Here is a 15345-nt window from a genome sequence, read left to right on the forward strand (position 1 = left end):
AGTTATACGACAAGGAAGTTGGTTTCTTATTCAAGCTGTTTCTTATTCGTGAAATTCTGTTTCTTATTCATGGAAGTTGGTTTCTTATTCAATTTTTTTGTCAGACTGCTTTAAATTGACTTTAAAATAAAAAAATTGGTTTTATTAAAATAATAATATGATTCATATAATGTAGTTACACAGAGGTGGAATCTCTTTATATAACAATTAGATATACAAACTTGAAAAAAGGGCATACGTTGGCACCACTACAAATATTACTATTTTGAATAAGTAACAGATATTTTCAAAGGGTTAATAACCATTGGGCCACTGATTTCACAATGCATATATACAGGGTAGATCCCCCTCCATGCCATGCAATTGTTTTTAGCCTGGCCCAATTGTGTTTTTGGCACAGAAATTGATGCCAACCCTGGCATAGATAACATAATTCTCATTTTTGAATAAGTAACAGATACTATCTATGCCAGTGTTGGCATCAATTTCTGTGCCCAAAACACCATTGGGCCAGGCTAAAAACAATTGCATGTCATGGAGGGAGATCTAACCTGTATATATTTATATTGAAATCAGTGGCCCAATGGTTATTAACCCTTTGAAAATATCTGTTACTTATTCAAAACGAGAAATATGTCACCTATGCCAGGGTTGGCATCAATTTCTGTGCCAAAAGCACCATTGGGCCAGGCTAAAAACAATTGCATGACATGGAGGGGGATCTACCCTGTATAAATTCATAGTGAAATCAGTGGCCCAATGGTTATTAACCCTTTGAAAATATCTGTTACTTATTCAAAAATGAGAATTATGTCACCTATGCCAGTGTTGGCATCAATTTCTGTGCCCGAAACACAATTGGCCCAGGCTAAAAACAATTGCATGTCATGGAAGGGGATCTGCCCTGTATATATTCATAGTGAAATCAGTGGCCCAATCGTTATTAACCCTTTGAAAATATATGTTACTTATTAAAAAATGAGAATTATGTCACCTATGCCAGGGTTGGCATCAATTTCTGTGCCAAAAACACCATTGGGCCAGGCTAAAAACAATTGCATGGCATGGAGGGGGCTCTACCCTGTATATATGCATAGTGAAATCAGTGGCCCAATGGTTATTAACCCTTTGAAAGTATCTGTTATTTATTCAAAAATGAGAATTATGTTATCTATGCCAGGGTTGGCATCAATTTATGTGCCAAAAACACCATTGGGCCAGGCTAAAAACAATTGCATGGCATGGAGGGGGATCTACCCTGTATATATTCATTGTGAAATCAGTGGCCCAATGGTTATTAACCCTTTGAAAATATATGTTACTTATTCAAAATAGTAATATTTGTAGTGGTGCCAACGTATACCCTTTTTTCAAGTTTGTATATCTAATTGTTATATAAAGAGATTCCACCTCTGTGTAACTACATTATATGAATCATATTATTATTTTAATAAAACCTATTTTTTTATTTTAAAGTCAATTTAAAGCAGTCTGACAAAAAAATTGAATAAGAAACCAACTTCCATGAATAAGAAACAGAATTTCACAAATAAGAAACAGCTTGAATAAGAAACCAACTTCCTTGTCGTTTAAGTTATGTACATTGTTTTTTTAGAATTACTAGACTACAGTATAGTATAAATATAACTTTATGGTATAACAATATAGTATACATGTATTAATAATAATAATTGTTATTATTAATAATAATGGTGATTATTATTATTAATAATAATAATAATAATAGACACAGCAATGTCACAGGTGAGTGTTTCGGCTCTGTGATGTCATTTATTCGCTTTGCAATTGGAGAGGACTTTTTTCGGTCCGCCACTTCATAGTTTCGGACCCTTTCGGCTGTTTCCGTGACCTAATCTTTGGCTTCTTCCAACAAGGCTGTACGGGTTCGGCTTTTTCCGTAAGCTCGCTACACTTCGATAGTTTCCGCCAGTTCTCGGCTACTCGGTACTTTCCGTAGAAACTCGCCTGTCTTCTTCTCCAGGCTGCATCATGGCAGCTCCCGGGATCTTCGCCGTGTGAAGGGAAGGCTGGAGGACAGGACAGGACGAGGCCGTGTGCAGAGAATTCAGAAGGGCATAGAAGAAGTACCGGGAAGAGGTGAGAGTTTGGATTTAATATTGGATGCAAATAAAAAGCTATATGAAATAGAGACAGGAAAGTTAGTGAGTGTGGGGAGATCTGGAAAGAGGGCAACTGGTGGGTCTCTTGCCAGCTCAGCCGGGCCCTTGTGCACGTGTACTTTAGGGATTTGGCAGCCACAGCTGGGCATAAGTGTTATGGCTGAGACCCTTTAGCATTGGTGAAATCCGAGTGGGATCCTATGGCTGCGGATATGGAGTTGGGCTTCTCTAGGGACTATTGTACATTCTTGGTTACACCCCCTGGCACTGCATTCTCTTTTCTGTTCCACTGTTACTTGTCATGCGAAACGGAATCGCTTATAGGAATCTCCGTAGGAACGACCCCCCTATAGAATAAGTATATGCAAAACCGACTGATTTTTTTTTTCTCTTCTTTCTCTTTTAATTTTTTTTTGTGTGTGGACATTTAGGCATTTTAAACGGATTTTTTTAGGGCTGATTTGCACGAAGAACGGACTTGAATATGTTATTCAAATCCTTATCCCCGCTGGGGCTGCTATGCACGTTCAGCTGAACCACTAGGACACATTGATATTAAAAACTACCTTTAGGATTGTGCATGCAAGTCTTACTTTGTCACATCTAGGATTTGTGGGTGTAAAATCCACAGGACTACTCTTGGACTTTTGAGCATGCAAAACTCACAGCATCCCAACTAGCCTTCAGAGTATATGGAATCGTTTTAGGATTGAATGTCAACCACTCAATACTGCATACCCTTTGGGACTATCAAGAAGCATGTAAGACTGGTTGTATTAACTCAAGTAAGGATCTATGATGGATACAGAATTCTTGTATGCATCTCAGCAGTCATAAATGGGCCCGGATCCAAAAAGTCTCATTTATCTCAATGCTTTAAGGCAGAGCTTTCCAAACTTTTCATGTTGGTGACACACTTTTTAGACCTACATCATTTCGCGACACGGTAATTCAGTTGTACTAGCAAACAGGAGGTTAAACTAACTTGTTTTAAGAGATACGGACACAAACATAAATGATATAACTAAATGTATTTACAAGTAACAGTATGTATGTGCAAGAATTAAAAAAAGTTTAATATCACTAATAGCTACTTACTATTTTAATGGGATGTATGAGGTTGATGGGATGAACAGTTTCGGAATATTTGGTGGAATATTAGATAAAGACGCATTTCATCATCAAGCATTTTTAAGCTTCCACTTCCTATCCATATATCAAGAACAGGAGCAGCAATGCACTACTGGGAGCTAGTTGCAAAAAAATCCCACTGACTTCTGCTCAGCGTTTAAGCTGCCACCCTCAGAGCTCTGTGAGTCCGACTGACTACTGCCCGGGCTGCAAACACACTGCTGTCCCACTCACTGGCTACACGTGCAGTCACAAGCCAATGTGTCGCCAATGGTAATACTTTCAGTTCCCACTGAGCTGTGCCAATTGGTTAAGATGATCTGTGACCCACTAGGTATCAATCACGTGTCAACCATGTGATATCTGTGTGGCAGGCAGGTGGAAAGTCAGAAACCAAAAAACTATTTAAAAAAAAATAATTAAATTTTAAAAAATTTGTGCTGAAGCAGGGACACATCTACACACTGCTGCCGACACACTAGTGTGTCCCGACACACAGTTTGGAAAGCACTGCTTTAAGGGATCCAGTCTGTTTTACATGTGTCCACTCTCAACAGTCCTTTAGGGGTTTCAGTCAATCTAGCACTGTCACAAAGCATGCACAGCTGACTGGATCCATTCTAGCACTGTCATTAAGCAGGCAAAACTGACTGGATCTATTCTTACACTCACAAAGCAGGCAAAACTGACTAGAGCCCTTTGAGCACTGTCACAAAGCATGCAAAATAAACTGAATCCCCTCTAGGACTGTCACAAAACATACATGCAAAACTGTATAGATCCACTCTAGGACTGTCACAAAGCATGCACAACTGAATGGATCCATTTCAGCATTGTCACAAAGCATGCACAACTGACTGGATCCCCTCTGGGACTTTCACAAAGCATACACAACTGACTGGATCCCCTCTAGGACTGTCACAAAGCATGCACAACTGACTGGATCCCTTCGAGCACTGTCACAAAGCATGCACAACTGACTGGATCCCCTCTAGGACTGTCACAAAGCATGCATGACTGACTCAATACCCTCTAGGACTGTCACAAAGCATGCACAACTGACTGGATCCCCTCTAGGACTGTCACAAAGCATGCACAACTAACTGGATCCCCTCTAGAACTGTCACAAAGCATGCACGACTGACTGGATCAGCTCTAGGACTGTCACAAAGCATGCACGACTGACTGGATCAGCTCTAGGACTGTCACAAAGCATGCACGACTGACTGGATCCCCTCTAGGACTGTCGCAAAGCATGCACAACTGACTGGATCCCCTCTAGAACTGTCACAAAGCATGCACGACTGACTGGATCAGCTCTAGGACTGTCACAAAGCATGCACGACTGACTGGATCAGCTCTAGGACTGTCACAAAGCATGCACGACTGACTGGATCAGCTCTAGGACTGTCACAAAGCATGCACGACTGACTGGATCAGCTCTAGGACTGTCACAAAGCATGCACAACTGACTGGATCCCCTCTGTGACTGTCATAAAGCATGCACGACTGACTGGATCCCCTCTAGGACTGTCACAAAGCAAAGCATGCAAAACTGACTGGATCCCCTCTGGGACTGTCACAAAGCATGCAATTCTTACTGGAGCCCCTCTAGGAATGTTGTGCATGCTATGATAAATGGGACATAAAGGGACATTATACACTAGATTTTCTTTGCATAAATGTTTTGTAGATTATCCATTTATATAGCCCATCTGATAGTGTTTTTATAAAAATGTATAGGTTTGCTCCACACTCCTAACCAAGCCCCAAAGTTTTAGGAGAATACCGAAGTAAATTACTCCACCTTGCTTCTGTTTGTGTAAAGGGTCTTTTCATATGCAAATGAAGGGGGAAGGTCTGATATTTTCCACTTGCAGTGGGTGTTACAGTAACCTTTTAAACTGAGCTTAACTGGAAGCTTCTAAGTAAGTTTTTTTTTAAATGGTTTATACTGGATTTTTATATCAGTATCTGTGCATATTATTCTTTATAGTAGTGTCTATTACATGCAGTTATATGAAAATTGGTGTATACTGTCCCTTTTAAGTGTCCACTAGTAATATTCTGGGGTTGACAGATGTGAATTTGAAATATTTTCAATCATTATAATTGAGTGGAGTAGTCTCTCCTTTATTTGTATAACTTTTATATTAGAGTCATGGTGGTCTCCCTGTGCATATCGGAGCATGTCTGTCTGTCCCTGGGATAGCCTTGTTTGCAGAAAACTCTTGGATAATGTTTGTAGAATCTGTCCTTCCTTTTGTATACATGGCTTTTTATACTGTCCGGATGTATAGCCATCCCCCAACATGACTACTGGTCCTTTCAGCTCCCAGCTGCATTAAACAATAAGCTTACACCCTTGCAAAAAGTTTCAGTGCAGTGTGGATGTTACAGAATCCGCACCTATGCTTCCCAAACAATCTGCACTGAACTGCAACTTTGCTGTGTAATCTGCTAAACCTCAGCTTGTCTCATAACTATGGCCCCTTCCTCCCTTGCTTTCTGCAACCTGATGGCACTCACAAATAAGCTGTTAGCTCTCTCATGTATGGGTTCCATCAGCTCCTCAATAAAGTACTCTGAAGATTGTTTTTTGATAATTTAATAAGATGAACTCTACAAATCCATAAATACTTAAAATAATAATATAAAATTGTTTTTCCCTTAATGTGTTTCCAATTACTTTTTTTTTTTTTTACCAGCTGCAGAGTATAAAATTTATGAGATTTGCTTTTTAAGGTTTATGTTTATGTATATGAATTAGCTGGTTTGTGTTTTGAAGCCACACCCTAATAAAATGGGTTGAGCTTGTAGGTATAATCAGATCTCATTACTTTTATCACATTGTGTACATATACATGATTATCTTATATCTGGCCATAAACCAATCACCAATACTTGGAGAGAACAATGACAAATTAACATTTTATTACCTTATCTCTTCTATAACCCACTGGGATTGTAATTTCTTCTACTGGCTGTGTTAACACAGTTTGGCCTTGAGGCCAAACACTTTCAGGATGGGTGGGGATACAACAAGCCAAATAAACTAATTCAAATGCCAATATAAGGTTAATGAAAATACTTGTAAACAATTTAAAGGGACACTCAATCAAAATAAAACTTTCATTACTCAGAGCATGCAATTTTAAACAACTTTCCAATTTACTTTCATTAACTAAACGTGCACAGTGTTTTTATATTTAAACTTTTTGAGTCACCAGCTCCTACTGAGCATGTGCAAGAATAAGTGTGTATGCATTTGTGAATGGCTGATGGCTGTCACATGGTACGTGTATGCATTTGTGATTGGCTGATGGCTGTCACATGGTACAGGGGGAGTGGAAAAAGACATAACTTTTAAAATTGTCAGAAAAAATATCTACTACTCATTTGAAGTTCAGACTAAGTGCTATTGCATTGTCTTGTTATCTTGCATTTGTTCATTATGCAAATCTACTGTGTTGACTGGTCCTTTTAATACACTCGAGCAGTAAAATGGATCATTCAGAACAAATTAAAGGGGAGAACATTTTTGAGTAAACTGTCCCTTTAAAGGGCCATTATAGTAAAAGCACTAGAGCATGTAATTTTAACACTAGAGACGCTGTAATGCTATGTTTTTAACACCTACAACGTTATTAGTTTCCCCATATCATCGAAAAAAAAGGAGGTAGAAAACTCCAAAACAAAAAATAATTTAGTGTAGCTAAACAAAAAATTAAAAAGAGAGGATATGAAACTCCCAATCATCTATTCTAATGATATCCTCCCAACAGAGTTGAGTTTTTAGGGGGTTATGATGGTTGATATATTCATGCCATTAATGAATTGGGGATATGGGTTTGTGTCCTAAGTATATACTAGTATTATCAAGAACGATGGTAGAGGAAACCTGGTGCAACCAGGGAAGTAGAGAACTGAGATGTGTTTTCATTTCCTTGGTATGGGTTGTAAGGCACAATTCAATTAAAGGACCACTCAGTGCAGTAAAATTGCATAATAAAAATACAATTATTTAACACCTACTTTGGATTTCAAATAAGCAGTATTTTTTTTCTTCTGACAAATTTTATTTTTCTCCCATTTTCTGGCCCCTTGTATCATGTGATAGACATCAGCCAGTCACAGAATACGTATACCCTGTATCCATTTCATAGTGGAAATAATTGCATTTTCTTTCTGAACAATCTTAAGTGTCCCTTTAAAAGTGAAACAGGTTCTCAATTAACAGGTGATGTCCACTTTTTCTCATGAAATGGGATCGGACATGACTCCTTTTTAATTTTGGTCAGTATTGATTCCAGAAGAGTTTGATATGTTTGCATGTCCACCACATATGTGATAAAGTATCAATTTCCCTGCACTCCTTCCAACAGGTATTACATTTTCCTGGTAAAATAACACCCAAACAGCTATGTGTTAAAAGTTTGGTTTCCAAGATGGTTATCAAGGGAAGAAGAGTGCTATTGTTCAGACTCTTCAATGGTTATATTTTAAAAAAATTTTTCCATTTAATTGTATATAGGGGATGAGAGGTAGACTAGTTTAACCAATAGGAGCTTAAATGCCAGACAATGAGTACTTTTACATGTATGAATCTTTCAAACTGTTTGCCTTGTCTAATGTCGGTACAAAACTATGGGGCAATGTGTATGGTATATGACATGAACACCTGAATGTCACACACAGATCTCATGATCCATTCTTGGGGTGGAAAAAATAATAATAATAATAATATATAATAATTTATTTATTTTAAATGGAAATAATTTACTGAACCTAAAATTCACATGCAAGCTCAAACTATTCTGGAATAGACATCAGTCAGAATTTTACAATCGTCCCAGATCAGTACTTAGGGGTCGATTTATCAACCTTTTCGGCAGGCTTTCGCCTGTCTATGACTGCAGGTTTTTACACGCCGTATTTAACAAGCAGCGGTCATCAGACCGCTGCTTCCCTACCCCAATTTCAGTCTCCCCGGGCTAGTCTGACCGGGGAGATTGTCAGCTCCTGCCAGCGCATGCTTGGCTGTGCACTGGCAGGGGTTGCGGTATTGCATGCGAGCGCAAAATAGTGCTTGTGTGCAATGCTGAATTCCACCAGAGGCGAGCTGCGGCGGACAGGGGTGCGTATGTGCGCCCCTGTCCGCCTCACCTTGATAAATCGCCCCTTAGTGCTTTCTTCCCAAGAGATATATAAAAAAAAAGACCCAGATACTTTTTTTTTTTTTTTTAGCAACAAGTATATTGCAAACTATCCAGGTACTGTATAGCCATAGAATAGTTTGCACTGGAATGTCCCTTTAAGACCTCTAAATAAAACCGTCTTAATTAACCCTTCAGCAGCTGCTGGGAATTTGTGCAAGGGAGATTAGTAAATGTTCTAGAATCTAGATCATATTATTAGTCTAATAATCTGAACCAATTAATAAACCTTTATTCTTTATATAAAGATAAACAATATATAATGTAAACACAGGTAGTGATTTAGTTATAATTGATATAGAGCATTTTTTGGGGTTTGTTTAACGTTTTATCCCTTTTAAAAAGTGGCCCCAGGGTGTACTTGAGGATTATAATTGAGAAACAGCGGCCTTCTGGAGAAAAGGCATAACTGCTTACTGTATGTAGAGTCCAACCTGGAGAAAAGCACTTTATAAGTTGTTGTTATAAGCAGAGATAGATGGTTATGCTTTATGGTGGGCCTCCTTTTTTAGCCTCTTTGCAGTATTTATAAACTACAGTGCAGGACAGACTTAAAGGGTCACTGAACCCAAATTTTTTCTTTCATGATTCAGATAGAGCATGGCATTTTAAGCAACTTTCTAATTTTCTTTGTTTTCTTACTATCTTTATTTAAGAGCAGGAATGTAAATCTTAGCAGCCAGCCAATTTTAGGTTCAGCACCATGGATAGTGCTTGCTTATTGGAGGTTTACATTTACCCACCAATAAGCAAGCATAACCCAGGTTCTCAACTCAAAAATGGGCTGGTTCCTATGCATCACATTCCTGCTTTTTAAATAAATACAGCAAGAGAATGAAGAAAAAATGATAATAGGAGTAAATTAGAAAGTTGCTTAAAATTGCATTCTCTATCTGAATCATGAAAGAAAAAAAATGGGTTTAGTGTCCCTTTAACAAATTCACTGATGGCTCAGTCACCTGAATGTAGGTAGAATGATCTCTCAGATCTGCCCTTTTTGGGTTCCTTTTTTATGGCAGACGTTGAGAAATGCTGGTCTGCACAATGTCACAAACATGAGGACAATGGTGTGTGCAGCAGGTGGTTGGGTGTAATGATTAGTAGCCCAATTATTGTCCAGGGCCTGTTTACATTGGTCATATGTCACTGACCTCTTGTGCCTGCTAATTGACATTGGTTGTGTAAATACTGTGATTGCTACAGCTTTAGTTACAGCATGGGTTAAGAGCAGGCTAATGACTTGTACGGTACTTAGATATGCACATCTGCAAGTACATTGCTCAAGGAAGGTGCTTGCAGATCTTCAACTCTTCTCTCTAATTTCACAGCTTTTTAAATTTATTTTATTTTATTTTTTTTAAATGAGAGAGTACATTGCTGAAGATGTGCGTGTTGTTGTTGGTTTATCTCCTTTGCTTGAAAGTTTGAAATCCTCCATTTAAAGGAACCAAATTAAACTTTCATTATTAAGTTAGAGCACACTATTTGTAAACAACTTTCCAGTTCACTCCCTTTATCAAAATGTGCACAATCTTTTTATACGCACACTTTCTGAAGCACTAGCTCCTACTGAGCGCATGTGCAAGATTTCACAGCATATACATATTTGCATTTTGTGATTAGCTGATGTCCGTCACATGATTCACGGTTTAAGGAAAATCAAACTGGCATTTGTCAGAAAAAAATCTATTTATTTGAAATTGAAAGTGCTTTTGCAATGTCTTATTATGCATTTGTTCATTAAAAGGGGCAGTAAAAACCTTGTAATTACAATACATTTCTGTTGTGTTGCTATAGAACAGGGATTTTCAAAGTCTTATGCAGCGTACCTTCCCTCTGATGAAAATTTACTAGACAGTGCCCCTCCCCCTTAATAGATGTTACTTTATTTGTTCTCTTTAACCTGTTCAATGAGCATGACGAGGCATCACCGATCATAAGCGGTTATCAGGGATCCTCCACCCTACAGGCCTTGGATCGTTGGTGGCCTAGTGAGCGTTACTCCCAATTCATCAGTCGGAGTGGCGGTTATGTCACACAGTGGCGGTCCAAAGGGTACATTCCTGCTTTTCAAATAAAGATTGCAAGTGAACGAAGAAAAATAATGATAATAGTAGTAAATTAGAACGTTGCTTAAAATTGCATGATCTATCTGAATCATGAAAGAAAGAAAATAATTGGGTTTCATATCCCTTTAAGCTATTTTCCATGAGATCATACTGAGGTAGGCTTAGCACCATTTTATACAGGTAAGTAAGGAGGAAGCTGAAATATGGGCACAATAAAAGTCTTCCCCCCACCTCTACACCACTAGGAACAAGGAAAGAGCTTTGCTCCTAGGCACTTCCTCATCATGAGGTGATGTCCCCCCCCACCATACAGATCAGGTCAGCAAGGCAGATTTAGTTACCAGCTGAAGAAAGTGGGGATTGCTGCAATCATGGATGCCCTATTTTGTTGTCCTTATTCCTCTTAAAATGTGATTGCAGCAATCCCCAGAAACAAATTTCCTTCATATTTAATAAACGTTTCAGGAAAATAAACCTGTGCATCAGGTTATTATTTAACCAAAATGTCAATGTAATTTAAAAAAAACAAAAAAAACAAACTATTTATACTGATACACATATACAGTATATTACACACACAGATATTATACCTTCCCTAAAGGAGTATCATAGTCAACTTTCTTTTCTTTGTCATGTAAAAGAGGGCTTTTCAAAATGTATTTGTTTTCTTAAAAAAAAAACATTTTGGCCTGAAGTATATGGACTCCTGACCATTACACCTATATGAGCTTGTTGGGCATCCCATTGTGAAACCATGGGCATTAATATAGAGACCCCCTTTGCAGCCGTTTTTCTGGGAAGGCCTTCCACATTATTTTAGAGTGTGTCTGTGGGAATTTGTGCCCATTCAGCCAAAAGAGGATTTGTGAGGTCAGACACCGGTGTTGGACTAGAAGGTCTGGCTTGCAAGCAGCTTTCCATTTCACCCCAAAGGAGTTCACTGGGGTTGAGGTCAGGGCTCTTGTGCAGACCACTTGAGTTCCTGCACACCAGACTCATCAAACCATGTTGTCACAAAGTCGGAAAAACCCAATTGTCTAAAATGACCCTTCACTAGAACTAAGGGGCCTAGCCCAGATGCTTTTTTCACTGGTCCAAAGTCGAGTAGCGGCTTGTTTTACACCACTCCAGACAATGATTGGCATTGCACATGTTGATGTGAGGCTTGTGTACAGCTGATTGGCTACGGAAACTGACCGTTCTTGTGCTGATGTTGCTTCCAGAGACATTTGGAACTCTTTAGAATAAGTTGCAACAAATGATAGACAATTTTTTACTCTCTACAAGCTTCATCACTGGGCAGCCCAGCTCTTTGAGTTTGTGCAGTGTACCACTTTGTAGTTAGGCTGTAGATGCTTCCATTTCACAATAATAGCATTTAAAGTTGACGAGGCAGGTCTAATAGGCTTGACATCTTGCAGACTTGTGAAAAAGGTGTTATCCTATGACAGTACCACATTTAAAGTCACTAAGCTCTTCAGTACAACCCAACTCATGGCTATGTGCTAGATTTTATGCACCTGTTTGCAATGGGTGTGGCTGTGCAATAAGAAAATACCTTAAATTAGAGCATTTTCATATTGCACTTATTCCTGGTATGCTGCTTACTCACCTGTGTACACATTTGGGTAACACGTTGAGATGATCAGTGACAGTTTAACAATCTCTCTGCTTTTACAACAAACTATATTCCTGGTTCTGTACCTTATTTACTAGAGGGAAATTCCTAGCTCAAAAGATTACATCTAGTTTACAGTAACTCAAACTGATACTTATCTGACTTCTACCACTTGGCTTGAGAGATTTGAAGGTCTTACAGTCCTTGTAAAGTAAGAGAGTGGTAAACTCAAATCAAATTTCTCATACCTACTTGTTTGCTGAATGTGGCTAAACAAAATTATTATTTTTTTTATTGCTAAAAACCTTTTACCTGCACTGTACAAGCTCCAACATTCTGTATATTTCTCTAGCTCATCTACTGGAACATTTTTCCATATTTCTGCCACTTTGTTTATATTTTAAAGGGATATTGCACACTGGTATTGTTACTTTTAGATAGAAACTCATTTATATCTGATCTTAACTTGTCTCAGTAAAGGAGATAGGGGTGTGGAAATTTTTAAAAAAACTACTTGTCCAAGGGACTGATTTGCAAAATAATTTAAATCAAAACTATTTAAGGTTTTTATTGATAAGGAGACGGACCTAACAATACAACAACAAATATTCTGGTGTTGACTGTCCCTTTAATCAACAAATGCAAGTAGGTAGTGAGATTAAACAGATTTCCAAATGAGAATTGTAGTTTACTTTATAAAAAAAAAAAACTAAACTTAACGGAGACAACCTCCTGAGGCTATATATATGCATTGAAATGCTTGGTTACACTAGACTAGATGATATAACTGTGTTGGTTATGTAAATCTGGGGAATGGGTAATAAAGGGATTATCTATCTTTTTAAACAATAAAATTCTGGAGTAGACTGTTCCTTTAACTTCTTAAATTCAGGAGTAAGCTTTGCAAACCGTGAAAGGCTAGGAGGCGAGGTTAAATAAAAAATAAATATTTTTTTTTTTAGATGTGTGTAACCTATGCAGGGACATGGCAAACTTTATAATTTTATTACAAAAAAAAATGCCATGTTGCTATGTGCCTGCATCATTTGCTGCATTAGTTGTCATTAAACATATGGCAGTACTAAAGCAGAGACCAAGCTGAGCCTCCCATAGTAACAGCTGAGACGTGAGACATGCGCTGAAACGGCTGCGTGCTATGCAAAAGGTTAGGTTCCAGAAGGAATGGTTGTAAATTGAAACCCAGTTTATAATGGAAGTCAATGGGAAGTGCAGGAGATAGGTTCCAGGCCCCTCTCAAAATTGTCATAAGTAACACATACATTATTTTTAAAGCTTTGAAATGAAGACTTTAAATGCTAGACAGCATTATAAACCTAATAAAATAATCACACAACACAGACTTGCATTTTTCTGCAAACAGTTCTTTCTATGCATTCCAATCTGGACTGAGTTATAGACAGGAAGACCTTGTTCCTTTGAAAGCTGCTCGATAGCTCAGGTCTGGTTAAACTGATTATTTTCAGCTTGCTTGGCTTTGCTGTGACACAAGCGGACAGCTCCACCTACTGGCTATTTTAATAAATGCACTGCTTCTCAATGCTTTTCAATAGCAGTCACATGACTGGAAAAAAAGGTTGTTATTCTGAAACGGTGTAAATTGAACCGTTGTAAAACGATATATATATATATATTAATGTGTGTGTATGCGGTGCTGTGACACTTCCTGGTCTGAGCCCCCGGAGGAGTGATCAATTCTTGCTGCTTGTAGAAACAACGTAAAGGAGCAGTTTTGTTTTCATAAATAAATTGCAGTCTCTTGTGATTCAGATATTGCATTTCCTCATATAATGCGATTAATTGCCTAACAAAGGAACCTCAGCATCCTCAAAGTTTGCAGTTATACTACTCTATGTGAAACTGTGCTGAACCTCTGCAAAATGAGTTAAACACACAGATTAAATCCTGCTCAGGAGCTGCAGAGAAATGCTGGACTCAAGCAGGAAACAGCCAGTGAGCCATTTGGCAGCGACAGTTGAACGCCCATACCAATCACTGGCAGTGTTCAGCTTTGAAGCTGCAATGCTTGTGGCTCCAGAGCAAGATTTTGCCTATGTGTTTTAAAATATTTGCTGGGGTTAAAACATTGAGTTCCACATTGTGTTATGCACACATTACATGGTCTTCTTTGCACTACAATGACAGTTAAGTTATCAACATGATTTTGTTTTATTAAAATGTGGTGGCACCCATTACCCCCTAAAGACATTTTACACTTATTTCTTCTATATTTAAGCAGCTAATATAATTCTGAAAAATACATTTGAGTGCTATTCTCTAGCTAATCTTTGCTTTAATACATTATTATATCAAACATTTTGTTTGTGTTTTTATGTCCATTTCAATGGTCTTCTGTTTACTTAAATGCCTATGTTCACCATATGGTGTGTAATTAATCATTGTCTTGTCTTCTACAATCTGTTAAATGGATGTTAAACAGTAAATACATGCTAGAAACAGCAATGGGTTCAAAGCAAAGGTTATCCTTAGAATAATCTGTAGATGTATGTTTTACCTATTATATTAAATGTTTAATTCTTAAAAATGTGTGTAAAGGTTTCGTTTCTATTAAAAGGGCAGTCTACTTAACAATGTCTCCCCTTTAATTTGTTCCCAATGATCCACTTTACCTGCTGGAGTGTATTAAATTGTTTACAAGTATTTCCTTTACCCTTATATTGGCATTTGAAATAGTTGATTTAGCCTATGGTATCCCCACCTATTGTGAAAGTTTCTGGGCTTAGGTCCAAGCTATAGATAAGTTGTGTAAACACAGCCAGCAGATGAAATGACACTCCAAGTGTTATATTTCCATTATTCTCTCCAAGTATTGGTGATTGGTTTACAGACAGATATAAGATAAAGAGGCAGGTATATGTATACAATGTGATAAAGTAATGAGGTCTGATTATACCTACAAGCTCAACCCATGTTATTAGGTTGTGGCTTCAAAACACAAAATTAGCTATTTAACAAACCTTTTAAAATGCAAATTCTCATACATTTTATACTCTGCCATTTGTAAATAAAGTAATCAGAAACACATTAAGGGAAAACAATTTTGGAGAGTGAGATAACACCCATTACTTTTATAGAAACTCAGTGGAATTTTAGAAAACAGTTTTCGGAATTAACCCCTTGAGTGCCAACGA

General features: G+C 37.9%; 1 protein-coding gene across 1 annotated transcript in view; it reads left to right on the forward strand.

Annotated features, from left to right (window-relative positions):
• The first annotated feature begins 1981 nt into the window (after window positions 1–1981).
• PIK3R2 (phosphoinositide-3-kinase regulatory subunit 2) overlaps window positions 1982–15345 on the forward strand; it is a 233576-nt gene continuing 220212 nt past the window's right edge. Inside the window, exon 1 of the mRNA XM_053702938.1 lies at window positions 1982–2118. The gene's annotated coding sequence lies outside the window, so the exon portion shown is untranslated. The remainder of the gene's footprint in view (window positions 2119–15345) is intronic.

The sequence above is a fragment of the Bombina bombina genome, chromosome 2 (genome assembly GCF_027579735.1).
Source record: "Bombina bombina isolate aBomBom1 chromosome 2, aBomBom1.pri, whole genome shotgun sequence".
In the NCBI taxonomy this organism is placed as follows: domain Eukaryota; kingdom Metazoa; phylum Chordata; class Amphibia; order Anura; family Bombinatoridae; genus Bombina; species Bombina bombina.